The sequence below is a fragment of the Castor canadensis genome, chromosome 4 (genome assembly GCF_047511655.1).
Source record: "Castor canadensis chromosome 4, mCasCan1.hap1v2, whole genome shotgun sequence".
Taxonomy (NCBI): domain Eukaryota; kingdom Metazoa; phylum Chordata; class Mammalia; order Rodentia; family Castoridae; genus Castor; species Castor canadensis.
Window position 1 is genome coordinate 30375306 of NC_133389.1, and position 16234 is coordinate 30391539.

The following is a 16234-nucleotide window of genomic DNA, read 5'->3' on the forward strand; positions in this document are numbered from 1 at the left end:
TAGGCTTGCTTTCATTAGTGCCCAGGGTTTGAATGCGCTATGACCTTAAACAGCATCCACATCATCTTGGCTTGAATCAGGTTAAGTTAAATTTCTTCTCCCCAGTTCCATACACAGATAATTAGGAAACTTTAAGATAATGCAACCCAACAAAGTATATTGATTTCATATCAGGAGCTGGGCATTGCACATTTCCACCCTTCTAGATCAGTTTTAACCCAATAGCAGATACAAGATGGAAAAAACTTAGAGGAGGTTGAAAGCATTTGAAATGATTTTTAAAAATGACTAAGGCTTTTATATTCATTATAGAACAAGGTCTAGGAAGATAAGGGAAAGTGGAGACAAACACATGGATATAAGCAAGCTGAAATTACATTGAAGGAAAAGCAAATAGTTCTATGTGGCCAACAGTATTGCTAACAGAATTGTATTAGCTATAAAATAGTACCTATTGCATGCTTTGTTTAACAGACAGCATATTACACTTTTTACAGGCACTGTTTTACCTAACCTTCACATAAGCACATGACAGGGATGGTATCATACCTGCTGAATACATGGGAAACTAAGGCTTTAGTAAGTGAAGGATCATGACTGCTATCCTCAGCTAGTCAGTATGGGGCCAGGTCTTTTTCTATTTAACCTGTTTTGAGAAGAACATAGTTCAGAGAGGTAAAGATTTATGTTGAGGACATAAAGGGGAAAAGTTGGTAGAGCTTGTCTACTGAGAGTGAGGGAAGGAGGAAGAAGGGCTAGAGAAGAAGCAGAGGAAGTGGAGGGACCAGTTAGCCAATCTGCTGTGGTGACAGAAGAGACCTCTGGGCTCTCATTTATCTATTTATTTAGTATGCAAAAAATGTACCAAAGAATTAATTTGCTAATATGAGTGAAACAAATCCAGATAAACTCTTGCCTGAGAGGGTGGATTTGATGGCTCAGAGTCCATCCAGAAGATGCTTGGCTGAGACTAAGTCTGTGTGTCATCAAATCCCATCTTGGGATGAGATGTCTCCCATTGGACTGTCCTTAGCATCCACAAGGCCCTGTAGTGGAGAGATCAAAATGCTGGCAAGAGTCCATTCAGGTCTGTGTAGGGGACAGCATGAGAAAGATGACCACCTCACTCTAACTCACAAAGCCACATACAGGATGGAAGGTCAGGCAGGGCCTAGGAGTCTCTAGTTGGCAGAGAGGCTGGAATTAGTGAGCTCTCCTGGACCCTGCCCCCTCTGGATATGGGTCACGCTGGCTGTTTTCTGGCACTGAAGTCAGATGCCCTGAGCCTTTAGGTTACAACTCATGCCAGGGGACTCCCCAGTTGCAGTAATCTGTGTACAATGGCAAGGCCTGATCAGGGACGTAGTATTCTGTGATACTTGTTAATTAATCACCCCTTTATTCTTCTAGCTACTTTCTTCGGAAGATGGTTTCATAAAAACAATTTCCCAAAAGCTGCACTTAAAGCTTCATTCGAACAGTCACCTGCCTCCTGCCTGCCCCTGTGGCCTTATCATTCTGCACAGGAGTGTCTTGTCATTTTCATTCCTTCATTGCCATGCTGAACACTGCACAGGGAGGGTGCCGTGCTGGGAGTGTTGTTATCCTTCCTAACACTGCTATTTTTATTATAAAAGATGGAGAATAGTAGGAGGTTAATGGCTGCTTGGGATAAAAACAAATAGTGAGTAACAACAAATATTCAAACGAGGCATTGTCTTGCTGAGGGGATGATACTCAACAGCGAGGCTTTGTGCTTAGTTTTTCTCTCCCTCTCACTACATAAACCAGGTTCTGTGTGCTCAGTGACTGGCATTGTACTGCCTTCCATTGTCAAGTCACCTAACAAAAGAGACTCTGTTGGAAGAACAAGAACCCTCCAAGGGCCAAGGGTTCTAACCAGGGCTGTTTGCTTCTTCCTCTCCCAACATCACACTCTCCACTGCCTGCATCTTATTGAAAGGATTGTCTCATGCTGAATAACCTGGCCCCTCTTAAAGCCCAGTCCTTGGCACTGTGTGGGAGATGAGCATGGAAGGCAAGAGGCTCCAGACCATTCTCACTGATGGGGGTACTGTTTATTCCCTTGGCCTACAGCACACAGCACACATGTATTGTACCTGTGACTGCCAGTTTCTAACTATGCTGTCTCTTCAGCCTGAGGTCATTTCTAACCTCCAGCCTTCTGTGTCACCATGCCCAGTTTTCCTCAAAATTCTACTGTTTCTCAAGTGAATATCAATAGAAAAGTGGACAGTTAACATTATTTGGGTGCATACTAGTGCACTCACTGTGTGAAATGTTTTTATCTTATGCTTTTGATAATATGAACAGGTAAATGCTACTATCTTTATTTTACTATAAAGAAACCAAAACATTGTGAGGCTTGGTAAATTATCTAAGGTCACAGAAGTAGTGAGTGAGGGGTTAAGAGGTATTCATTGATCAAACAATGCTGTCTCTCTCTCTCACTTACTCATTCCCTTACTAGGCACATAAATACATATTTCTTTATATAACATCTTGATTCTTTCAAAATATGCTGTCCAAAAATCTCTTGAGAAGAGAGTCTAATGGTCACTATCAAGCTTTAGAACATCACTGAATTAGCATGAACCCTTATCTTTTAACCAACCCACATGAAACATTATGTGCTTGCTTCTAAGTAAAAGATAAGGGATCTAAGGTAGATTATGTAAGATCTTCCACTTCCTTCCTCATCCTTCTCTAAATACTTCTATCTCATGCTTGGGTTCTAAACTCCCTCTCTGATCATTCCTCTTCCCTCTAAAGAGTCACCCATACCCAGCCAGAGGAATCTCATTAGACATGGGCTCACAGTAGATAAGGGCTAAAAGGTCACTCTGGCTGCCCAATCCACATGTTGGCTTCTCTGATCTTCTGTGGGCAGTGAGCAGACTCTATCGCCCCAGCAAGCCCTCCATCTCTGGATTTCACTCTACTTCCAACCCACTTTCTCAAGCTTTTCTCTTTGTCTTCCTGGCATTTTAGTCCTCTTCCACTGAGGGAGCCAGTCCAATTATGCCAATCCACCCAGATCTCTTTCTTCTGTGATATCCTTAGTGAGTACTATAGAATTGTCACAGTAGTCCTTTCATTTCTCTTATGTATGTTTTGTTTATTCAACTTTAATTATAGTCAACATGGTAGGGGCCATGTCTTATACTTTTTAAAAACCCCTTGTACCAAATGTCTCCAGATATAGCTGCTAAATTGATACTACAGGAAGAAAGAGCATCTGCAAACATGATGATGTTTTAGCAATGCTTAAGAAAAGGTTCTAAGAACTTTTCCAAAGTTGCAATTGTGCTTCAGTGAGTTGATTAAGCAATTGTGCTTTAGTGAGTTGATGAAGTTGTAGAGAAAGACCCATTCCATACAGGAATTTCTTCATATGTGAGTGTTCTGAGAATGGAAGCTGAGTGTGAAATATATAGATGGAGAAGCAAGAGATAGCACAGTCAGTTAATTAAGGTTGATTATTGAGTTTCCATAAAGCCTTAAAAAATAATTGGGCTGAAACATCTTGTTTCTTTGTAAGTGAGTGCCTCTGATTCCTCAGGGAGTAAAAGAACTTTAATAAAAGGGATCAGGTTCTTTCTGTTCCTCCACCACCACCCATTACTGGACCCAGGTACAACAACAGGTCCTCCACTGCTGAGATCCAAAGTCAAGGGAGCCACAGAGGGAGATTTCTAGGCTTCCCAGTGGTAGCTTGGATTGGAAGATCAAATTCAAACCCTTTTGCCTTCTTTTCCTTCTGGATTGTTGTCAAAGACTCGACTCTATTTGTGAGGCTGGTGTATATAAAAATACCAGTTAATTCTATTTTGAATTAGATTCATTAGATTAGTGAAGCTGGAGAGGCCAATGTATCTGCAAATGGCATCTTAGGAATTCCCTGCTGTCCATATCAGACAGCCTTGACCAGAAGGAATTGAATGATTGGCTGGACTTTCTCCTTCCAGGCTTTCCCAGTGTTCACTCTGGGACCTCATATAAGTGATGGCAGCAAATGGTCTACCGTGAGCGGCCAGCACACTTATGCTCAAAGAGGGCCCATCTCTCCAATCGACCTGTACAGAACGACTCCTTGTGCTTAGCTATGACAAAGCTCAGTCACAGGCAGGACCTTGCAAGGAGTGTGGGCTCCCCACAGTCCTCTGGTTTGATTGATTATGACTTTAAAAATGCAGCAGGATTGTTCATGAAATACGTGTTTTTCTTTCTATAAAAGATTAAGATATACAGTATGTATTGTTTTATGAAGTAATTTTTAATTTAGTGCTGTATGGTGAGCATCTCTTCAAGCCAATGGATACAAAACTTTAACATTGTTGTCTTCATCTTCCTCTATTCCATCACTTCATTTGTGGTCAGCATCAATGTTCCTCCAAATGTGTAAGAAAAAGAGCAAATTCTGCCTTCCTGGTGGTAATGTACCACTTGGTCTTCAGTCTTCTCGTTAACGGAGGCTCTGGGGATGAATGGCTTTAGTATGTATAGAAACACGTGTGGATTCTCACCATGAGAGCAACACATCCCATCTCATTCCAGAAATTCAGAAACTATAAGGGTGGGGGCTTAAGAACCGCTTTTCACTCATCCTGAATGACTTTGGAGAAGCTGAACTTCTATGTGTCCTGTGCTTATTAAATAGAACCCAGATGGAAACCATTTAGTTTTTCTCCTTTTGACTACAAGAGACATAAGGTCTTTTGAAAGTGCAGTCTCAAAATTTGGTTCATTCTGTCATTAAACCTTTTCTTATTCTTACCTCTCCATCCATGCCTACTATGTAATCTTGACATGGTCCCCTCTTTTCTGCCTTTTCAATTACAACCCATGTTCCAGGACTAACTTGGTGGAAAGAATTGTGCCCAAGGCGGTGGCATGAGCTTCAGGGCTCAGGAACGCCCACTCTGGAGCATGTATGGTGCCTGCTGTTGGTACTGTCTGCTGCTTTATATTTTTGCTAGCAATGTCTTATCTTCACACTTTCAATATTGGGTACATTTTTCCCTGTTACAATTCTGCAAAGTGGACTTTTTATTTTAAAGTTATGGTCTGTGGTCGCCATTTTATAGCTTCTTAAATATGGATCATTTCTATCCAACAATCCAAAGAGTGACACCATGCCCTTGAAAGGTGTTGTTTTATTTGAGTGGGCTATAATACTGCTAAAATGTGTGCCGTCCCCAGAGACTGGCTGTGTTGTGAGTTTTCTCTGTAAATATCTAGCTTCCATCCTTAATACCCAGGCTCCCTGTGTTGAACAACACAACTTCCAAAAGTCATGCAGGTGCAGTGGTTGGGTAATTTACATATAATCTCTCCCTCTGGGACTCCCTCTTAGCATGGTGAGTTTCTTACATGGAAAAATGACCTTCAATCAAGATAGACTCACTAAAAACAATGAATTATGTTTTTTGAATACAGTGTTGTGTACTTGTCAATGCTGTTCCATACGCATTGCTGCAGATCTTCACTGTACCTCATGGGAGAGGTAGGACAGTTATTTTAATCCCCATTTGATAGATGGAAACAAGGGAAAGCCTGCAGAGACCTTATGGCTTGCCTGAGATCACATAGCTGGTGGCCAAGCTAGAACCAGACATTATGTCTCTGGATTGCTCTATCCTTTTGGCAACATGCACAATGATGCTCTGACAACCATCTGTTCACATCAGTTTACTTCTAAAATATGGTCATATTTCTAATCCCATATAGTGCTCATAAGAGCCCTGGGAGAAACCCCTGGGTGAGGGTCGTCTGAGTCATTATTTTCAACATACAGGGAAACAAATATAGAGGCTTAAGGTACTTTTCTTGATCACACATGGGTCTGTGGATGGAGTGGGACAGAATTAGGCCCTCCAGGTGGCACTCTGATATCTTTCCGCACACACAACAAACACCTCAGCCATTGAGTTCCTTGGTGCCAGTAATCTTTAGGAGAAAGCATAAGAGTCAGCCACAACTTCAGGGTGGTCTTCAAGGGAAATGCTGCTACCTAGGTGAACACCTGCTTGGCATTAACTGTACGGCAGGTGTGCAAGTGGTGTGGTCTTACGGAAAAAATGGGGGTGGGGGCACAGAGCCACAGTGGGAACCAGGCCTCTTGATTTCTAGACCAGTCCCTTTTTTTGCACCCCACTAATAAGAGAAGTCAATAGCTTCGCCCATGAAGAAAAATTAAGTGAATGTCAGATCAGGGATTTGGCTTCCCCCATGACAAATACAGAGAATCACTCCCACATCCTTCCAGTGAAGGGGGGGTGGCTAAAGAGTCCACTTTCCTGCTACTTATGTCCCTCAGCAGGTATTTGGAAAGACTTGGTCTAAACTGAGTAAAACGACCCACTGTCTTAATTCAGCCAATACAAATATTTCCACAGTTCTGTGTTGAAGAAAGAATGAATACATTTGGCATTGTGAGAGGTGAATGGAGACAGTTGTGATGTAGTCATTCCCTTAGGGAGGATAGCATATGACTGGATTTCCTGCTGCTGTGATGGGTGGTCCAGAATCTGCAAAGAAGGTATTTCCTCACTCAGGCAAGTGTGACTAATGCAAGTATACCAGGGCATAACCAGGACTCTGGCACAGTGCTCTGCTTTCCTTATTGAAGAGCTGTTATTCCATTGAGTGAATATATATATATATATATTTAGCTCATTCAGTTCTGCTTTGTGTTATCAGTACTAAAATAAGGCTGATTGGAAGCCAATTTTTAAGGCAACAATCTTATACTATGTGGCCAGCTAATGTAAAACATAGTGAAGCACACAAATGAGGAAAGTATCTTCTGCTTTCAGAGAGCTTATACTCAAGTTCAAAAGTCACACAAGTTAGCTAGCAATTTGAGTCTAATGATGGCAACCAGCAGCCCTCAGTGAGGAACAGAAAGATTGACTGTAGCAGCCAAGGAAGAGGAGAGGTTCAAGAGGACTGGGATGGTTCCAGAAGGACCAGAAGAGGAGGGGGATTTGAGGTGGAGATTGACTGCTGGATTTTTGGGGTATAAGAAGAGTGTCTAGGGAGGTGGTGCCAAAGGTAAGTAGAGAGGTGCAGGAGGAATAAACAGGAGAGTTGACTGGGCTCACTTTCCTGGACACAGATTTCACCTTTGTACCCAGGGACTTACTGTCTGTTCATTACAAAGGAACTATGCAAGGGACAGTGGGTGTCTCAGGACAAACTTGTTTTTACTTTCAAGTGCTCAAAGAGCATCCTGGGTGGTAATGGATGGGAAACACCATTACTAATGTGAAGGATAGTATAATTTCTTGGTCAAATGAAATCCACCTCTGCTCCTCACTTTTTTTAAAATTAAGATACCATGATTATGTTATTTACCTATTAGAATTACTTGAAAGGAAGTATAGAGATGGAAAGCTTTGGGAATCTGTAAAAATTAAATGAAATGTTGCAAACTCAAAAGCTCTGGACAACTTACTAGTTGACTTGGGGGCCTGACAGAAGGACCAAATTCCAGGAGATGCCATGTTACTAGAAAGTATTTGAAAAGTACTAGTATTTTCAGTGAGTTTATTTCATATGTCCTTAGAGGCAGAGAGAATCTCAGTGCAATCGAGTTTATATCCTCTCCCAGAGCAGATGTTTGACATGAGCCATCCAACCTTAGGGAGTCGTTCTGCTATCTAGCCTCCGTTCTTATGACAGCCTGTTTCCTTAATGTACTGGTGATCCACTGGGGGGTAACTTGCAGGGAATGAACTAATGCACAGCTTTAAGAAGGAGGAGGCTGTGGAATTATGATGCTGAGAAGGTAGAGAGGAGAGGGCCCTGGAAGTTTGGATAACATTCACATACACTTTGCCTATTTCAAATTGAAGATGAATCTGTATCTAGGGCCATCATCAACTGTTATTACTACTTTTTCATTTCTCTTAGAATTATTACATTCTCCTAGGTCTTTAATTCTGGGGCTGGAAGGCAATCTTAAAATGAGAATGGGAAACAGAGGACTGGTATTTGGATGGTATTACCACTGCCAGGGTCATTTTGCCTATGCCATATTTGGAAGCTTCTTTTGAGACCTTTCATTTGTACCTTCAAAATTATAGCTATTAAAAGGAACTGATGCACAGTTAAGACACTCTGAGATCAAATTTGGTTTTTCCCTTGGGTAGCTGTGTCTGGGACATGCTTGGTGGATCATGGGTACGCAATGAAGTTGTTGAATGAATAGGAAAGTCAGGGAAAATCACTTAATTTCCATAGGCCTCAGTTTCCTCATCTCTAAAACAAGGAAAACGAGCCCTTAGCATTCTCAACTGATGGGGCTTCTGCAGAATAAAAATGAAGTAATGGGTTTTCAACACTTAAAAAATAAAGAGCTATGTAGAAATAAAAGTGGTTGCTAAGGCAAGCTAAGTTGGAATAGACCTGTGACTAGGATGTAGGAAACTTTGGGTCTTGTCCAACTCAGCCCATAAACAATAAATCTTAAGAAATCTCTTAACTTCCCAGAGCCTCAGTTATCTCATTTGTAAACACATATAATAGAATCTGTTTACTTCACAGGGGTGTTTGAAAGTCAATGGAGATGATTACGAATTTTTCCTCTCTGAAGAGCAATGAAAAGGTAAATTATGGGTGTGTGACTTTTTATGCCTGTGCTCGGATGTAAGTTTGGAATGGTTTTCCCCTGGGGAACTAAAGCCTTCATTGAGAGCTCCAGGGCCTGCTGACCCTACCCGTTTTCTTCCTGCCTGTAGTCATTCATATCATGTGTTTCCCATTAGCCCCTCCTCAGTATTCCCCTTCCATCCATGTTCCCTGAAATCATTGCTCACCATCTTCCAGATGCATAGTCTCTATAGAATCCCAAAATGTTAGAGCTGGGTGGGGTCTTTGAATCTACAAAAGCAACCCCATATGCAGCAGAATATGGAGAGTCCTGAAGATCTATTTGGTAGCAAAGTCAGAATCAAACCCTACACCTAAGTTCAGAGGTCTTTTTACTGTGGTTCACCTCAGGCCTTTCAAACATTTTTATTTCCCAGCCCCATTTTATTAAAGGAAATCCCATCTGCCCAAGGTTCAGATAGGATTCATAGTTGATGTTGTTATGTGAGGTCTTTGCCTTCCTCCCCTCTACCCATTTTAGTGATCTCTCCAGAAGCCAGCCCCAAGAGTGGCATTGGTTAGCATGTCATAAATACAGTGGAGGATAAACTACTCCTCTCAGCACCAGTTATTTCTCTCTTGTAGAAAACCAAAAGAGAGACAAATAAAGGATAGAAAAAACTCCCCATTGACTCAACAAATCTTGGGTGAAATGATGCAATCTGACAAGGTAAATCAAAAATGGAGCACTTGAGCACTGACACTGGGGTTGAGACGAAGGCATACCAATTACCAGGACTTCTGCTCACTTTGTTTTCTCAACATAAAACATCAAGTTAGAAATACTGTATGTCATCATTGGTAAGTTTTTGTTCTACTTAGGACAGTTGAATAGACAGGCTGGATGTCATATTTGTGATGTATTTAGAGAAACAAAATTTTAAGAAGATTTTTTTTTGACTGTCAGAAAGCTTGGTTTTCAGCCCTGAAGTTGTCTTTGTGTGTGTGTGTCCCTGGTTGATCACATTCTGTATTGGAACTTTGTTCCCTTTATCCATAAAGTGGAATAGCCTAGATACTCATGAAGAAATCCTCTTATTAGAGAGTTTCTGGTACACCTCCTGTCATTAAATATGAGAGCATTTTAAGACATGAGTGCTCTCCCTACCCCACCTCAGAGGCTCCACCACACAGGCGCTCCTGAGCAAAGGACTCTCACTAAGGGCAGGATTGTGAACCGACTGTCAAACTGTCACAGATTACCCTGTCTTTCAGCTCCTGTTTCCTGACAATCCATATAACCACCTTTCAGAAGGACATGATAAAACAGCGTCTGGATTGTAAAACTGCTCATAAAACATTATGGGATTGTGGGAAGTCTGGGTCCTTTTAAGGATGGTGCTAGAATCCAACTTGAGCCTGAGTGGAAAATAAATAATGAGCTATTTGAAACTGTCATCTTTCCCCCAAACGGAGCATGGAGAGTGAAGATAAATGGAAATACCATAAATTACTGTTTTTCCCAATGGGAAAGTGATAAAGATATTTAAACGATGTGTGACACAATGGAGTGTGAGTCCTAATGGAGGGCCTCCCATCCTTAATGAGGGAGAAATGTAAGGTAATGGAATGAGTAGAAAAGTTAGGAAAAATGGGAGATTGGGGGAGCCATGCTGAGTCTACATGTAATAGCAAAATAAAATTCAGATTGAAATTAAGTACATGCTTGTACAAGTTCTAATTGCCTCTTGTCTAAATGGAGATCTAAAAAGGAAAGACAGAGGATCAGGTCCCGCAAAAGGGAAACCACTGTTTCCTGCAGCTTTCACCTCACACTCAACCTAACTTTGTTTCCCTCCCCTTTCCTTTTCTATTAGCACATATTATAAGGGGGTTTCATTGTGATATTTCCACACACATGTATAATGTACCTTGATCAAATTCAGCTGTTTAGTTACCTTTCTTATCCCCCTGACCTTTTTGAACAATTTTAGTGGGTTTCATTATTCTATTTTCATACACAAGTATGAAGTACTTCTATCATCTTCACCCCCTTTACCCTCTCCTTTTACTCTCTATCCCCAAACTTAGTTTCTAATACTAGTTTCATTGCTCAATTACTATGTAGTCTTGAAAAAGTCCATTCAACTCTTTAATGAGAATTATTGTTAGTGCTAAGTGCAAATATATGGGAAAGACTCTTTTAGGCCATAAAGCATTATGTTAGTGTGAAATCTATTCTCCAATAGTCACCTAAATGACTATTATAAGTTTTCAATTTTCCAAGGTGTGAGCCATGAGCCCATGTAATGAGACTACGCATAAGTAATAGAGGTTAGCCTTGTGGTTCTTTATTTGGTTGAAATAGTTTTAAATATATTTTCTATAAAATGCTTAAAACTCAAAGCAGTCAGCATTATGATTCATATAACAACAATAACAGGTAACCCTAATTATGCATTTATAATATCTAGTGCTAAGTACTTTCCATATATGTTATCCAACTCAACCATTGAAAAGGCCCTGTGAGGAGGTTATTATCATTATTACTGTCAGAGGTAGGAAACAGGTTTTCAGACAAAGGCAATCTGATCCCTCTCTTATCCATTATACTTTTATGACCTCCTAACACTCTTTTTTTTTTTCATGAATTTTCTCTGTGTTGCCCAGGCTGGCCTTGAACTCCTAGGCTCAAGTTATCTTTCTACCACAACTTCCTGAGTAGCTGTCACTTTAGGCTGGTGCCAACATATCTGATTGCCTTCCAACACTCTTGAAAATACATTGTTTATCAACTTCTTTGTATTTCTGGTGGAGCATTATTGTGAATTAGTGTAAGATGAATACTCCAGAGAGGGCTCTAGAAACTATGAATTCCAGATGTCTCGTTATCTGCTTAATCTGGTTAGAAGGGTAAAGGGGCTGGGATGTAGCTCAGTTGAAGACCATATCCCTAGCACAGAAGCAAAGGACTTAATGGAGAAAAACAAATTTGATTTTCCTTACATGAAATTGTGCTGTATTAATATTCTAGAGGTTGAGGTAGTAGAAAGAAGGTATAACAGTAACCTGTAAATAGAAGTATTTCAAACTAAAAGGTCATTAAAAGTTTCCAGACCAAGAAGTGTTTTAATTATAGTGAATAGGAAATGTTCTATAAAGGCTTGATATGGGTAAAAAGTGATGGATAATTTTCTAGATAATATCAGCACTATGTAGTTGTATACAACTTGCCAATTACCCAAGGTCTTCTATACTTCACATACTGTTTGGTAATCATAGTGTTTTTGTGAGGTAGGTGGTGAATTTTATCAAGCTGTTTAGAGATATTTTTACTATTAATGGGAGAATCACCTAAATGTTAATCTTGGAATTGACTTAAATGGTCATTTTCACAAGTGATCTTTTTTGTTCATTTGTTTTCATATCATTGGGGTTGGAATCCAGGGTCTTGTGCATGCTACATTAAGCTACATTCCCAACTCTCATAAACTATCTTTGAAGAAGTACGTGAACACATTGCAGAGTTGCCACAAGGCACTTCTGGATTAGTGATAGAAAGTCATTTAGACTAAAATGATCACAAACCTCACTTGTAATCCCATCCTCCATCATGACTTTTCTCGTTTTACATTCTAGCTAGGTAGAATTGTAAATCTTTACCCCCTACTCTTTTATTTCCCAGTTCAGCCTAACTTTGTATACCTCACTCCTCACTCACACTGGTTCCCCTTGCCAAGTGTTCATACTATGTTATTGCAGCCACGTATAACTTGTCTGTCTTCCTAGACTCAAAATTTCATAGCTGTTTCATAAATTTGTCTTTCTTGTTCTTAGTTCCCCTGTCTTTGGCTCACAAATCTAGTTTTGTTTTTTTTTTTCTAATGAGAGCTCTACATTCACAGACTATTCCTTTGTTAGGACCTTCCCACGTACCACTTCCAAACTACTCTTAACACCTTCTGCAAACTTGCCCTGGCTCTAGCTTCTTTTCATTTGAATATACTCAGATTCCTCTGGGCAGGGCGATAGTCCTCAAACACCCCATTATTCATGCTTCTTCCCTATTCAGAAACCTGCTATGGTTCCTTGTTTCTAGTAGTGAATCCAAACTGCTAGACCTCGTTAGTCTGCTTTAGTCTTCCAGTGACCCTTCTCCATGCTCTCCTTGCTGTTCTATAGGCATTGCATCTTCCTCACTTATTGGTATAACCTCTTGTCACGCTGGACATTTCATATCTTACTCATAGCCAAAGTTAATATACTTTTCTCCAAGAAGCCTATCCTGCCTATTGAGACTGGTGCTGACATACTCAATGCTTGGGCACTCACTGCCTTTCAGCTTTGGATTGAAGGGTGATCCACTTTATCACCCTAAAATTTGAGATCAAGCATAATTAACTCCTAATCATTCATCTGCTCAGTCTTTGAAGTCTTCATTGGGAACATTATGGGCTCATTGATTATCTGTGATTGTCTTATCATATTTGCTTTTGGTAAAGGAATATAAAGATCAGTCATTTTAACCTTTATTTTAAGCAAATGGAAATTAGTAAAAATATTGATCATAACATAGTTTGAACACATGACCATTTTACTAATACTGTCCATTCCAGTTTTCTAGTTAAACCTTAGGGCTGGCACACTCCTCTCTAGGATCCTGATGCTATGTATTTCTACCTGTGGAGTTGTGTCTTTCTAAGAGTCAATTATATTTGTTCCAAAACTTTTTATGCTCATTGTAGTTATCATTTATTTAATATATTTAAATATTGTGCAAAACTAAAATATGAATGCAAAGAGGGTTTATTTTTAATCAAAACTAAGTTGATTGATCTGGAAAAGGTCAGTAAATAAGAAATTGATTTAATAAAAGAACTTATGTTGAATTGAGTGTGTGTGACAACTCCAAGAGTTTAGCTAGAAATTATAAAGGTCTTGATAAATTCTGCATTTAGATGTTCAGCGAATACATTTTAGTTTCATGAATCACTTTAAAGACAACAGAACTAGGCTAAGTAAATAAGACACTTATTTACTTATGGAACAATTTGAGGGAAGAGATGATGCAGAAGACCCTTATTTTTTTGAAACATTGATCTTACATCAAAATATTGGAATAATAAATACGTACATATAAGTTTTAGCTAAAATAAAAAGTTTAGTGTTTTCAATGCATGTTTAAAATAGTTTGACCACCATTTCCAATTATCATCTATTATTCTAGATTGTGTTAAATTAAAGGAATTCTCCACTGGGTACCCCTGGGTACCACTGTCTACCACATGTGCTGTAAACATTTCATCTCTCCTTGAAGTTAGTAAGTGCCCAGAGGGTGAGAATTGGGTCTCATTTGTTGCTATTTCCTTAGCAGTGTTTTTTGGTATTTATAAGGAGCATTAATATGTAGTTGATGAATAAATGAATGACTGTTCCCACAGCTGGTGAGTTTTCTTGATTTTTCCAAAACTCAGCTTACTGCCTATCTTTAAATATATTTATTTCAAAGGGAGGACAATAACAAAGACAAGAGCAGGACTGTGACATGAAATGAATAATGCTATTTCCCTGAATAGCTACATCCCGAATCTACCCACATACCCATTTTTCATCTCAAGTCCAATTATTTAGCTTCACTTGATTGAACTGACTGCAGATCTTTTTCATAAAAGAGAGTTTCAAAGTTGGAGAAGTTGGAGGTACCGTAGAAGACATGACTTGATGGGAGCTTTAAGATTTATCCTTTTCTCTTTCAGTCAATCCTTTGAAAAATATTCTTCACTGATTTCTGAAATTCTGCCACTGGAGATTCAATATTTTTTTTTGTAACTATTCATGGAGAAGGTAACACTTAGGGCATGGCAATTATTATCAACAATAATTATGATAGAAAGCCTAGAAAAAATAAGACTCAGGAGCCAGGGAAGCACAAGAAGCAGGGATAAGGGAGAGAGTAACCAAAAAGCAGAGGTGTCAAGATGCCCAAGCAAGCCACAAATTGGTGACTTTGTTGAAGTTTGGTCCCATCCTTAGTAGAATTTTATGAGGCATCCTTTTAGGGACCAGAAAAATCTCTGTTCTGATGAATAAGATCTTGACTGCTTTTTTTTTTAACCTACCCACCCCCAGCTCTAATATAATTGCCTATTATGGAGAGCCATTTGTATCCATGAGATATAATTATTTTCTTTCTAGGGTCCGCTCTGTGGGTTTGCGTACATGCACACAAATAATGCATACACACACATTCACGTGCTGTGTAGGTACTGGGACCTTGCTGGTCCTTTACACCCTACTCATTTATGCCTCTAAGATGATACATTAGAGGTACATTGCGATTTCTGTGTGTGTGTTAAAACATGAATCCATGAAATATAAATTAACCTAATAAAATCCATTCAAATGATCAAATGTCCTATAAAGGTAATTCGAGATAAAAAAACCTGCTGGTTTTGGTGGTAGTTTAAACCACATTTAATAAATAATAGGCTAGTTAAAATGCTCATTTTACTTATAGCACGTTAATAAGTTTTTATATGCCATTCTCAAATCCTCATCCTTCTCTTATTAAGCCTTTCCAATAATAATGACAATAACAATAACAGCACTGATCATATACAACAAAGAGCAAAGATCACTGGAAAGTTTCCTTCCCCCAAAGAGGAATTTTTGAATGGCTGCACTCTGCGCCTTGAATGCATTATGGTTAATTTCAGATTCCGAGGATGATTAACTCTGACTGGTGGAATAAAAGGCCATGACCAATTATTATTCAGAAAAATCCTGCTGTTTAGCCAAAGAGCGTACAGTGCAATCCAGTCCTTGATGTTCCTGTGATAAACGCTCACATGACAAGGTTATTTGGTGTAGAGCAGCCAGAGTGGTTGCTATGGCAACCTGTTCACAATGCTCATAAATCTGAGGTGTAGTTATCCTTGCTGTGTATGCAAAAAAAAAAAAGAAAGAAAGAAAGAAAAAAGAAACCTACAAAGCCAACTCAAGCGGTTTAATTTACAGCACTGCCTGAAAAAAAGAAAAAAATAGGCGAATGAATTCTAAGATAATAGACCTCTCCATATTATATTCTTTCACAATACAGGCACTTAGGACTCAAACGCTCTCTTCAAAGCCAAAAAGACTTTTAAGATAATCATTATGGTAGAGAATATAGGTCATCATTAGCACCAAGAGTGACAAAAATAAAAGAGGTGGTTAAAAATCTGAGTTTGCTGGCATCAATTGTTTTCCCTTGGCACAGTTAGCAATGCAAACAGCTGTTGACAGCACATCAGGACAGGTACATTCGATAGGAACAAATAGCTTTTTTAGTTGCTGCTTCCCAGAAATGATGGGCTGTAAGTCTAAGAGGCCAAAGGTCAAGCAGACAATGATGAAATATCCCCCACAGACCTGATGTCAGGTGGTTCAATGTTAAGATCGCTCTGATATGGTCTCTCTACCTTGATTTCAGCTCCACTCAAGCCCCATTAGAAATAAGGGCAGCCTATTAAACCAGCAGGTAGCAAGGCTTTTCTCATCTCGGGTATAAGCTCCCTGGCCACCTGGCTCTTTGACCCCCCATGGCTTATTTCAACCATTATCAGTTTTCTAAATAAAA

General features: G+C 39.5%; 1 protein-coding gene and 1 long non-coding RNA gene across 2 annotated transcripts in view; one reads left to right on the plus strand and one right to left on the minus strand.

Annotated features, from left to right (window-relative positions):
* Positions 1-16234, minus strand: part of Slc14a2 (solute carrier family 14 member 2) — a 445690-nt gene that overhangs the window by 235287 nt on the left and 194169 nt on the right. The gene's annotated exons all lie outside the window — the stretch shown is intronic.
* The window catches only part of LOC141422478 (uncharacterized), an 81434-nt gene that overhangs the window by 4389 nt on the left and 60811 nt on the right, over positions 1-16234 (plus strand). Inside the window, exon 3 of the long non-coding RNA XR_012447042.1 lies at positions 8572-8632. This is a non-coding gene — a long non-coding RNA (uncharacterized lncRNA). The remainder of the gene's footprint in view (positions 1-8571; positions 8633-16234) is intronic.